The sequence below is a fragment of the Eulemur rufifrons genome, chromosome 5 (assembly GCF_041146395.1).
Source record: "Eulemur rufifrons isolate Redbay chromosome 5, OSU_ERuf_1, whole genome shotgun sequence".
NCBI lineage: Eukaryota > Metazoa > Chordata > Mammalia > Primates > Lemuridae > Eulemur > Eulemur rufifrons.
The window spans coordinates 53,092,566-53,104,782 of NC_090987.1; the positions used below are offsets into that span (position 1 = coordinate 53,092,566).

General features: G+C 38.1%; 1 protein-coding gene across 2 annotated transcripts in view; it reads left to right on the forward strand.

The window, feature by feature from the left end:
- The window catches only part of SPIRE1 (spire type actin nucleation factor 1), a 184,907-nt gene that overhangs the window by 61,650 nt on the left and 111,040 nt on the right, over positions 1 to 12,217 (forward strand). The gene's annotated exons all lie outside the window — the stretch shown is intronic.

Sequence of the window (12,217 nt, forward strand, 5' to 3'; positions counted from 1 at the left end):
TTAAATTAGTTTGGAAAGAGCTGACATTGTAACAATATTTAGTTTTTCAATTAAAAAATTTGGTATATCTCTCCATTTAGTTAGATCTTTAATTTTTTTCCACAATGTTTCATAGTTTTCAATGTTGGGATCTTGCAACTTTTCATAAGCTGTGTTTTTCAGGGAGCTTATTCATTTGTCTGAAGTTATAAATTTTTTCTTAAGCACTGCTTTAGCTGCATCACACAAATTTTGATACTGTGCAGTCATTATCATGAAATATTTTTAAATTTCCCCTGAGATGACTTCTTTGGCCCAAGGGTTGTTTAGAAGTGTGTTAATTAATTTTTCATAACTTGGGGATGTTCTAAGTATCTTGTTAATTGATTTCTGATTTCATTCCATTTTCAGAACACATATTCTTTAATATCTTAATCTTTAAATTTATTGAGACTTATGTTTGGCACAGCATAGGGTTTTTCTTGGTGAGCATTCCATCTGCAGTTGAAAAGAATGTTTCATTATTGTACAGTTTGAGGTGCAATTAATAGTCACATAGAGTATGGTAAAAGTCAGATAAACCGAGCAGGGAAAGGTGGCAGGGTTGGAAGTTACTAACTGTGGGGTAAATAGGAGTGCTTCACAGAGGAGGCATTTGAAAGGATTTGAAGGATGGGAGTATAGGTTGAATTTGTCAGACAAACATGCTATGGGAAAGGGCATTGGGCAGAGGACTACATGAATAAAGAAAGGCACAACAATGTGAGAGTGGTTACGGTGGTAGGCACAGTGTGGAGCTGTGAGTAGAAGGAAAAGCTGGGCTTAGATTGTAAAAAGCTTACAGTGACATGTTAATAAACTTATGACATACTCACATAGAGAGTCCGCTATGTGAAATACTGTTGGTATGTAAATAGTATTAATAAAGGAGTAACTCATGCAGGTGCAAATTAGTGTACCTTTTTGCAGCTTAATGAAAGCAACAAAAGCATATCTAAATTTCAGGGAAAGTCTTTGTTTTGTTTTTGAGAAATGACACCTTTTCTGGGATGTAATTTGTCAAACTAAAATCTATAAAATCTATCACTGTTGGTAACTCTGACCCCATGTCTTTTCATTATCTTCAACTTTTCCCTCTCTATCTCCTTTTCATCACCATTTAAAAGGTGCTTAAAACTCTGTAGTCTTAAAAAATAAAATGAAAACACCTACCTCTGACCTGTCTCATCTCCACCTGCTAGTATATATTTCCACTCCTTTTCTTCATGGAAATTTCTGAGACTGCTGTGTACACATGTCTTTATTTACTTGCCCAGACTGCCCTTGCTAAAGTCTCCAATGACCTTCACCTCACTAAATCAGTGGATGTGTTCTAGGCTTCCTCTTACGTCTCATCCACATTCCATACACAGGGCCATTCATTCCTTTTTTTTTTTTTTTTTTTTTCAGCATATTACAGGGATATAAATGTTTAGGTTACATATATTACCTTTGCCCCACCCGAGTCAGAGCTTCAAGTGTGTCCATCCCCCAGACAGTGCACATCATATCCATTAGGTATGATTGTACCCATCCCCTTCTCCTCCCCTCCCACCTGCCCAACACCTGATGAATGTTACTACTATATGTGCACATAAGTGTTGATCAGTTAGTACCAATGTGATGGTGAGTACATGTGGTGCTTATTTTTCCATTCTTGTGATACTTCACTTAGTAGAATGGGCTCCACCTCTATCCAGGATAATACAAGAGATGCTAGATCACCATTTTTTTTTTTTTTTTTTTTTTTTGTGGCTGAGTAGAACTCCATGGTATACATATACCACATTTTATTAATCCACTCATGTATTGATGGGCACTTGGGTTGTTTCCACATCTTTGCCATTGTGAATTGTGCTGCTGTAAACATTGTAGTGCAGAAGTCTTTTTTATAGAATGTCTTTTGTTCCTTTGGGTAGATGCCCAGTAATGGAATTGCTGGATCAAATAGTAGTTCTACTTTTAGATCTTTGAGGTATCTCCATATTACTTTCCACAGAGGTTGTCCTAGTTTGCAGCCCCCATTCCTTCTTAAGATACTTTCTCTCTTTGGTTTGTGCGATCCCGCAGTCTCTTGATTTCATCCTTCCCTCCCTTCCCCAATACTGCTGCTTCTTTACAGTCTAATCTTTTAGTGTCTCATCCTCTGGCCAATCATTAAGTGTTTAGTTCTTCTTCTCCTGTCTCCTTCTCTCCTTAGGCTATCACATACTCTCTCATGCCTTCATTGACCAATTATTACATGCCGAGGAATCCCACTTTATGACCCCAGCTCATAGCTATCTTCTGCTGTCCAAAGAGCCTGCCTATCTGATATCTGTGATTGTATTTCTCACAGGTATCTGAACTTACCATCTTTATCTTCCAAACTCTTTTTCCTCCAGTTTTCCGTATCAGTGAATGCTACCACTACCCCTACTAGCCCAAATTAGAAACCCAGGAATCACTTTGATTCCTTCTTCCTACATTTAATGCACTGTGAAGTCCTATCCATTCTGCCTCCTAAAGGCTCCTTCTCTTTCTACCCACTGTTACTACCCTGGCCCAAGAAACCATCATCCCTAGGTTGTACTCTACTGCAATAGCCTCCTAGCTAATCTTCCTTCATCCGCTTTGACCCATTTCTAATCCATTCTCTAGCACTGTATTTTTTAAGCCACAGTATCTATCTATATTTTTAAATTAATAGGCTTTATTATTTTTTAGAGCAGTTTTAGGTTTACAGAAAAGATCAGAAAGTACAGAGAATTCCCACATACCCCCTTTCTCCCTCACTTTCCTCTATTAATAACTCGTATTAGTGTGGTACATTTGCTGCAATTGATGGACCAATATTGATACATTAATAATTGAAGTCCATAGTACTCTTTGTGGACTTTATGGTTCACTCTTTATGTTGTATATTCTGTGGGTTTTGACAAATATATAATGACATGTGTCCATCATTACTATATCATATAGAGTAGTTTCATTGCTCTAAAAATCCCTGTGCTCCAACTTCCCCTCCCTCTCCCTGAACCTCTGGAGAGCACTGTTTATTGTCTGTAGTTTTGCCTCTCCCAGAATCTGTGCCAGCATTTGGTGTTGTTCAGTATTTTGGATTTTAGCCACTTCTAGTAGGGGTGTAGTGGTATCTCATTATCGTTTTAATTTGCAATTCCCTATTGACATATGATGTAGAGCATATGCTTATTTCATATGCTTATTTGCCATCTATATATCTTCTTTGGTGAGGTGTCCATGCATATCATTTGCCTATTTTGTAATTGGGTTGTTTTTTTGTTGTTGTTATTTATTTTAGAAAAAAGTAGTTTTTTTTTTTTTTTCATTTTGAAAGATTCGAATAATGCAAAAGTATACAGAAAAAAAATTATCCAAAGCTCTGGGGAGATTTTTAAAAAAGGATAGATTCCCATGGCCTACCATGGAAATTCTGATTGGCGGATCTGAGATGAGGCCTGAGGGTGGTTCTTTATTTTATTTTTTAAATTTAAAAAAAAAATTTTTTTTTTTTTTTTGCAAGGTAAGTGTGAAACAAAGTTTACTGAGGAAGGACAAGATAGGTTTACAGAGCAAGAGCAAGACACTTTTGCCACAGACGATGAATGGACCCCCTGTTGTAACAGGAAGGCTGATTCTTTATTTTTAACAAGCTGTGCAGGTGATTTGAATCCCCAGCCAGAGATAAAGAACCATGGCCTCCTGTAGACTAAGACTAAGGTTTGCAGTAATGGTTTGACTACTTACCTACAGCGCAAGGCCAGATGAGTCACGCCCCTCTTTCTGCTCCCTTCTAACTCTAGTGCTCTCTATTTCTGAGGGGGAAATGGGGCTGTCAGTGGCAGGGGCAGAGAAGCACTAGAACAGAAGGTGAGATGTGGAAGGCTCCATGTGCTGTGTGCATGTCCATTCCATGCCTTAAGATCCAATGCCTGGAATTGACATGACAAACTCGGTATGTCTCAATTTGTCAGACAGTTGCATTATCTTCTTTCTGAGATGCAGGATGGTAGAGTGGAAGGAATGTGACTGCAGGAATCAGACACACTCAGCTGGCAATTGGGCTCTTTCCCTTAACTGGTTGTGTAGGGACCCATGGGAACCAGTGGCCCTGTCATCAGGCTTCTCTGTTGGCATCCAGCCCTTCCACCTATCTGGACAAGCTTCTTAATGTCTCTAAGCCTCCAAGTCCTCACTTGTGAAATGGGAATGAGTAGAGTAGTTATAACCTAGGTTTATTTTTTTTATTTTGTATTTCAGAATATTACGGAGGTACAAATGCTTTGGTTACATATATTGCCTTTGCACCACCCAAGTCAGAGTTACAAGCATGCCCATCCCTCAGACATCATGCACTGTACCCACTAGGTGTGAGTTATTGAGGTGTGAGGTGTTATTGAGTTTTTTTATTTTTATTGTTTTAATGTCCCCCTCCCTTAGCTAGGGCCAGGGAGGAGCTGACTGGGCTGGTTTTGATCTTGAGTTTTAAGAGTTCTTTCTATATTTTGGATAACAGTCCTTTATCAGATATGTATTCTGCAAATATTTTCTTCTTGTCTCTGGCTTGATATGTCAATTTCTGAAAAATGTCTTTCACATAGCAGATGTTTTTGATTTTAATGACTATATTCATGTATAAATTTCTGGGCTCTCTAGTCTGTCCCATTGATCTATTTATCAGTTCTTTCACTAATACCACAATGTATCTTTTAAAAATCTGATCAGATTGTCCCACTCCCCAAAACACATCAGTGGCCTGTATTACTTTTACTTGATGAAGACCCGGATCATTGAGATAACCCATATGAGACCCTATGTGATTCTGTGATTCCCACCACCCAACCCCTACCCCTGGTCTAGCCACATCCTAGCCCTTCCTCTAGTCATTGGGATTTTTTTTCTGTCATTCCATGTTTTTCCTGACCTCTGTGCCTCCAAACTCACTGTTTTCTCTCTTTGAAACTATTTTGACCCCTTCCCTGCCTGGTTAACTCTTGTTTACTTTTCAGGTGTCAGTTTAAAATTTACTCTTAGTGAGGGCTTCCCTGACCCTGGGCTACAGTAGATCTCCCTGTTATTATTATATGCTCCCATGACACCCTTCTCTTCTGTATTATAATGTTTGGCATGATTATATGACTAAATTATTATCTCTTTTCCCTAAGACAAAAGCCCTGTGAAGGCCAGAGACCTCGGCTGTCACCTTCCTTGTTCTATTCCCATTGCCACATACACTTTGCTCTTGGTAAATATCTGTTGACTGAATTAATGAGTGAAGGGAACTATGTTAGCTAGATTAATGGAAAATTATGCTTTTCTTGGATAGAGTTTACTAGATGTGAGATTATAACGGTATTTAGAGATTGCAACAAGGTATTTTATTAAGTTTTTTATAATATTTTTGTGAATAAGATGGAAAAATGTCAGATCAATATTTATGGAGTTAGGTTGTAATTGATGTCAGCATGGAAAAAATGTCTCTGGTGTTCTGAAGAGGTTCTTAGTTGGGACTCTCCTATTCAACATTTAAATCAATTTTCTGAAGACTCATAATGCATACCCAAATTGGCCAATTTTATAAGTCTGGGGGTGATAGATAATGCATTAGATGGCAGACTCCAGATTTTAAATGATTTTATTAATACTACTCTAAGTGTCAACAGTTTAAAGAGTTTACCAGAAATCTAAATATTCAACTAGTTGTATTTACAGAAGTATTTGATGTAGAACAAGGAAAATACCCATTGGGTGTATTCTCTGATGATTATACTGTACATGGAATAGGATTTAAATCTGGATGTCACATTTTAGACCAACATTGGGAGACTAAGAGGTGTTCAGGTGTGTAGTCTGTGTGGTATAGTAGAATTTTGGATATGGAATTCCATTAGTAAGCACTCCAGCCTGGCTTTGTTACATATTAACTGTCTGGCTTTAAGCAATTTATTGGTCCTCTTTCAAGCTCAGTTCTCTCATCTTTAAAATGGGCATAATGTCTACTTACAGAATTATTGTGATACATAAAGGAGAACATGTTCCTAATGAAGCATTATACAAATGTTAATATAAGGAGACCCATTTGTCTGATTGGCATGGGGACTTGAAGAGTTGAAGAAACTTTTTTGTTTTTGTTTTTTAAAGGCTAAAGAAGAGGGGATTCTGGCAATGAGGCCTCACAATGAAGACAATAGCAGCCACTGTTTGTTGATGCTCATTGAAGTGCCAGGCACCATGCTTGACAACCTTGATCTAGGTCATCTTCATTTCATCAGCTTTGACATTTAAGACTTTTGTGCTGTTGCTGTTTATGCATGTTAAACAGAAATTTTAAAGCACATACTCTTTGTAAAGCAGAGTGCTAGCATTGTAGCATATACCAAGAAGAATCATACACAATTAGTGTCTTAAAGAAGTTTCTATTCTAGCAAAGGAGACAAATATGGACTTAGATACTTTTAGGAAGTCAAAGTCAGCATGAAGAGGGGCTGGATGTGACAGGAAGTAATGTGGTGAGAGGAAGACTTGGCAAGGGCTGGGTGGCGGGTGCCCTAAGGCAAACGATGGTGTTAACGCATGTGCTGCTTGCTGGTCAGCAGCGAGGCTGCCCTCAGTGGCTGGGCCTGGCTGGGCCTGGAGGCCAGAGAACAGGCAGTTCCATGTGTGTCTGTTGACCCCACACAGGGTAAATAAGTAGGCATGACGTTAAAGCATCCTTAAATTTTGGAATATGTGGTTTTATTTAATTCCCTGTTTCTCCTTCCTATCAAGTGGTTGGGCTTTACAACCACAGCATTCTAGTGTACTTCACTTGTTCCATTTAACTTAAAAACTTTACACTGCAATTCATGTTTACTTTAATGAATGTCAAAGGCTCTGGAAATATCCAAGGGGGGCCAGTGCCACTGTGACAGGGAATGAACTATGATTTTCCGCCCACCTTGAGATGAGTAACTCAGATGAATATTTCAGAGGTGATGCTGTTTTTTCTCTTGGATTTTCTTAACATTTCCACAGATTTTGGCCAATGTACTTCTAAAATTAGAATAAGTAAGTACATATCTATGCAAGCTGGTATGCCCAGGTACTCTTATGTTTCAGTTATTTTTCTGGTAGTCATTTTTTGTCCCTGATTCGAGGTATACACTTCTCTGTCAAAAAGTTTGACATTTCCTCATTGCAGTGAAAGTGATGTCAGCTCATGTACATGTCAGTCTAATAATGCCCAGCCTTGTTATGCCTGTGTTGCTAAGAGTGTGGGTTAATTTTAGAACTACTTTTTGAATCGGTTTTAAAATGGGAAAGGTAAATAGATTTGGGATGTTTAAACCATATCAGCTGCAGTTTATCCTTGGTATAGGATGTTGCTACAGGATGTTTCAGAGCTGTTCAGGCTGGGTCACCACTATAGTGGTCTGTTGGAGTGACAAAGATTGAAGTGACAGATCATAAATTCTGTATCTAACCTTAAACCATACATGTCTGAGTGGAAGGAATTTATATTTTGGTTCATTCATTCATTAACTACTGAGTCCCTAATGTTCATAAAATAATGTGAAGATATAAAGATGAATTACAGAAGGATTTTGCCTTCAAGGAGCTTAGTCTTGTTGGTGAATTAAGGTACGTGAATTAGCTATAATCCAAGGTAACAAGTGAAATGTACCAGATAAAGGTACAAGTCAATATCATGGAGCTTCTAAAGAAAAAGTAGTTTTCATCTAGGAAGAAGGGTGAGTAGAGATTTTGATGGAATGGTGGAATCAGGGTTAACAAACCATCATAGAGGGGTGATTCTTTTGGACAGGGGGATGGAAAAATTAGTAGCAGTTAGACATACAAAAATTCAGGAGAAATGCTATGCAGAAAGTAAGAACAATACTGAATAGTGACTGAGAGACAAGAAAGTGTAGAGCATATAAAGGAAAGTGTAAGAAATCAGTACAGTTGAGCAACAGCATACATGAGTGATAATAAAAGGTTACCTTTGCAAGTTACAGCAAAATAAGAAAAAAGACTGGAATGTTAGAGTGGATTTGTCATTTAAGACCTAGTCACCCACCCTGAGTGGTTCCAGAAGACACTTAGCGTGACTGTGAGAAATAAATTTTCAAGGGGAACCCCAGAATTATCGAAGAACTCTGTGATCACTCTTCTACATATGCCAGACCTTACAATGGGAATTCTGGTCATTGAAGTGGGAAACCTAAATGCAATGGGAATAATTCAATCGCAGGTGGCTGTGGCCAAATGGTGGCACTCAATCAAAAAAGGCAAGGTGGACGTGGTCACCATAGTGAACACCAGAGTTAAAGCAGCAGTCAGAATAGTCTGACTCACAAAGACATTTGGCTTTGGCTATTCGATCATGGTGTTCCTAGAAGTGAAATAAATAGGAAACCTACTAAATCCTTACTTGATTTGTATAAGAAGAAAAGGTCTAGGTGAGTGAACAAAAGTCTAACTTGAATCATAAAAACAGTAATGACCCCTCAATCAATTCCCATTGAATCATGCCCCCTCAATCAATTCCCACACTTGAGCTATTTATAGCCCCATAACCCATTGAATGTAGGGAGGCTGGATTCTCTTGGGGGATGATCCCAAAACGTTGTCAAAAATTTATGTTGTTGATCCTTTCCCAAAGGACCTGTGGCATTTTACCAGGGTAACTGTGCATTGGAGAAAAGGAAGTAATCAGACCTTTTGGGGACTGCTGGGCACTGGTTCTGAACTGACACTGATGCCAGGGAGACCCAGAATGTCACTGGGGTCCGGCAGTTAAGAGTAATACCGCGTCAGCAATTCTGGGTCTTCTGTCTCTCCATATAAACTTTAGAATTAGTTTGTTAATATCTGTGAAATAATTTGCTGAAATTTTGATTAGGTTGCATTGAATCTGTAGATCAAGCTGAGAACTGACATCTTTATAATAATGAATCTTCCTGTTCATGAATATGGAATGTCTCTTCATTTATTTAGTTATTTGAGACTGTTCATCAGAGTTTTATAATTTTCATCATATAGATCTTATATGTATTTTGTTAGAGTTATATCCAAGTATTTAATTTTCATGGGTGCTAATGTAAATGGTATTATGTTTTTAATTTCAAATTCTACTTGTTCATTGCTGGTATATAGTAAAACAATTGACTTTTGAATATTAACCTTGTGTCCTGCAACCTCGCTATAATTGCTTATTAGTTCTAGGAGATTTTTTTGTTGTTCTTTTTTCTCTTGCTCTCCCACTGGTAAGAAAAAAGAACAAATAAAGCTGAATGCTGGTTTTCTGATTACAAAAAGGTAATTTAAACTTAAATGGTAAACTTAACTTAAATGCTGTTGTAGTCAATCACATTAACTCATAGTCTTTCCCAGAGCCTCAGACAGTTAGACTAATGTTGCTGTTGATAGTACCATCGTACAGCCCTTATTTGCAAATCTGTAATTCAAAAAGCTCTGAAAAGCAAAAGTTCTTTTGTAATTATGGCACCCAAACTCATTTGGTGGCAAAATCTAATCTGAACCAGGATGAGACTATGTAAATAGTCTTTCTTTTCCTTCTAAGTATAAATATTAATGCATTTCACTGTAGGAATATTAATGTGTTGGTTATAGGGTGCTGCCTTGGATCTCACTGAGGGAAGTACAAAAGGTATGGGATATGTTTAATAAACCTTTCTAAAAATCTGAAAATTCACACACACAACTGACCTTAAAAGTTTCAGATAAGAGACTATAGAACTAGAGTAATAAAACAATGGGAAGTGAGGGTGATGGTGATGGTGGTCTTGGTAATAGTAGTATCATATAATTATCTATTCTAGTTAGTTTTATGTTTTAAAAAGAAGAACTTAAGTTCAGTGTAACTTGTTTAAAGAGACCACCTACATTCAAAGATAGCCAAAATTACTTTTCTTGGTAACCAAGATTTTTAAGATTAAAATTTTATAACTTTTTGGAAAAGATTTCTGCTCAATATTTCACTTTATATCTGCAAAAAGAAACTAAGAAGTAGATGTATTACTGATATAAATCAATATATCAATTTAATTGAGATATTTATTTAGCATCTTCTCTGAGCCAAGCACAGTATAGCATCTGTGTTGTTCACAATGGTGGACAAAATAGACAAGATCCCTGGAACTTACATTTTAGTGGAGGAGGTAGACAATAACCAAACATTAAAATCTGAGATGCTTATTACTTATTCATGTGGAACTATTTAGTAAACATATATGATATACAAATCTGCAACCCAGAGGCAAACTGGGCTAGAAATATAAGTTAAGGAAGCATTGGAATACATATCATACTTATGGCAGTGGTAATGTATGAAAGCACTTTGCAAGAGATTGTGGAAGAAACTAGAGTACATGAGCTCTGAGGAACTCCATCAATTAAACAGTTGCAGGAGGAGGGATCTACAGACAGATTGAGAATTAGTTGCTGGCAGGGTGCGGTGGCTCATGCTTGTAATCCTAACACTCTGGGAGGCCAAGGCAGGAGGATTGCTTGAGGTCAGGAGTTCTAGACAAGCCTGAGCAAGAGTGAGACCGTGTCTCTACTAAAAATAGAAAAAATTAGCCAGGCATGGTGGTACACACCTGTAGTCCCAGCTATTTGAGAGGCTGAGGCGGGAGGATCACTTGAGCCCAGGAGTTTGAGGTTGCTGTGAGCTAGGCTGATGCTACAGCACTCTAGCCTGAGTGACAGAGCGAGACTCTGTTAAAAAAAAAAAAGAGAGAGAGAGAGAGAAGTAGTTGCTGAGAGGAAATCTAGAAGTCCAGAGTGTTCAGAACAGAAGAAAAGAGTTAGTTGTGCCAGATGCTGTTGAGCAGTTATTTAGGATGAGAATGGATTAAATTTGGCGTATAGGATTGATTGTGACTTCATGACTTAAGTGTTTATTTCAGTAGCTTCAGAAGGACAGATGTCAGATTATAGTGGATTAAACAGTGAATGGAAGGGGAGAGAGTGTATATACAGACACCCCTTTGAGCAGTTTTGCTGGGAAAGCGAGCACAGAAATGGTGTTCTAGCTGTAGGGGCATGAGCAAGTCAGGGTAGGTAAGATTGACCTTTGATAGGAACAGAGACCCTCCCCACTCCACTGTGAAAGGAAGGAATAGCAAATAAGTGTAGCTGCCTATCAATTTCTACATTTGAAGTAGGAAAATAAGTGTGTTTTATTTTGACCTGAGCCCTAAAGAGGTGGAAATGGATGTTGGAGGTTTAAAGAGAAAGAAACTATAAAAGGGCTTCTTGAAGAATGGGTTGTTTCCTATGGGCAAAGTAGTTGAACGGGGAAAACAGCAAAGCTTGCTGAGCAGGCCTTGGGGTCATTGCTGTGGTTGAAAACTATCATTGATATTGCCATTTGCAATGGTTTTCTGATATTTCTTTTCTTTTTTTCTGCAGCTCTAGAGAAGGTATAGAGTTATATAGATGGTTAGTCATCCAGTCATGTAAGATTGTCACATAACTGTGACTCCTAAGTGGGAATAATTGCAATAAGACCTAGCCTTAAAAAGAATATACTGAACATGATTTAAATTTTTCTGGATTTCTGAGGTTTTCATTATATTAGTATGATGCTCTGATTGTTAAAGTGATTGTTCTAGGTTCAATTTAACAAGTTCTGGCCAGGGTTGGTGGCTAATACCTGTAATCCTAGCACTTTGGGAGACTGAGGCAAGAGAATCACTTGAGCCCCGGAGTTCTAGGTTACAGTGAATTGTGAGATGCCACTGCACTCTAGCTTGTGCAACAGAGTGAGACCCTGTCTGAAAAAAAACAAAAAACAACAACAAAAAAACCCAACAGGTTTTCGTTGAGTGCACACCACAACGTTAGGCTCTGCTGTCATTGAGATTAAAGTTAAAATCCCTGCCCTGAGCAGTACCTGCCTGTGGTGAAAATGGTTTGTGCTATGAGAGCAGTGTGTAGCCTCCACCAGGGAAGCATGTGGAAGGGCAGCCTCTCCAGAACAGCATGGTAGATGGAGCAGGAGGGGAGAAGCAGGTGTCCAGGGAGGCTATCAAGAACGGTGACCTAAGGGTAGTCAGTTGCCTTGGAACTTACTTTGAATCCATTATTTGAAAATAGTGGCTAGAGTTCCAGGTCAGACCATAAAAACCCCAAAATATTTTATAGTTTCAATAAGAAATATTAAAAAGTAGTATTATTTTAAAACTAGAAG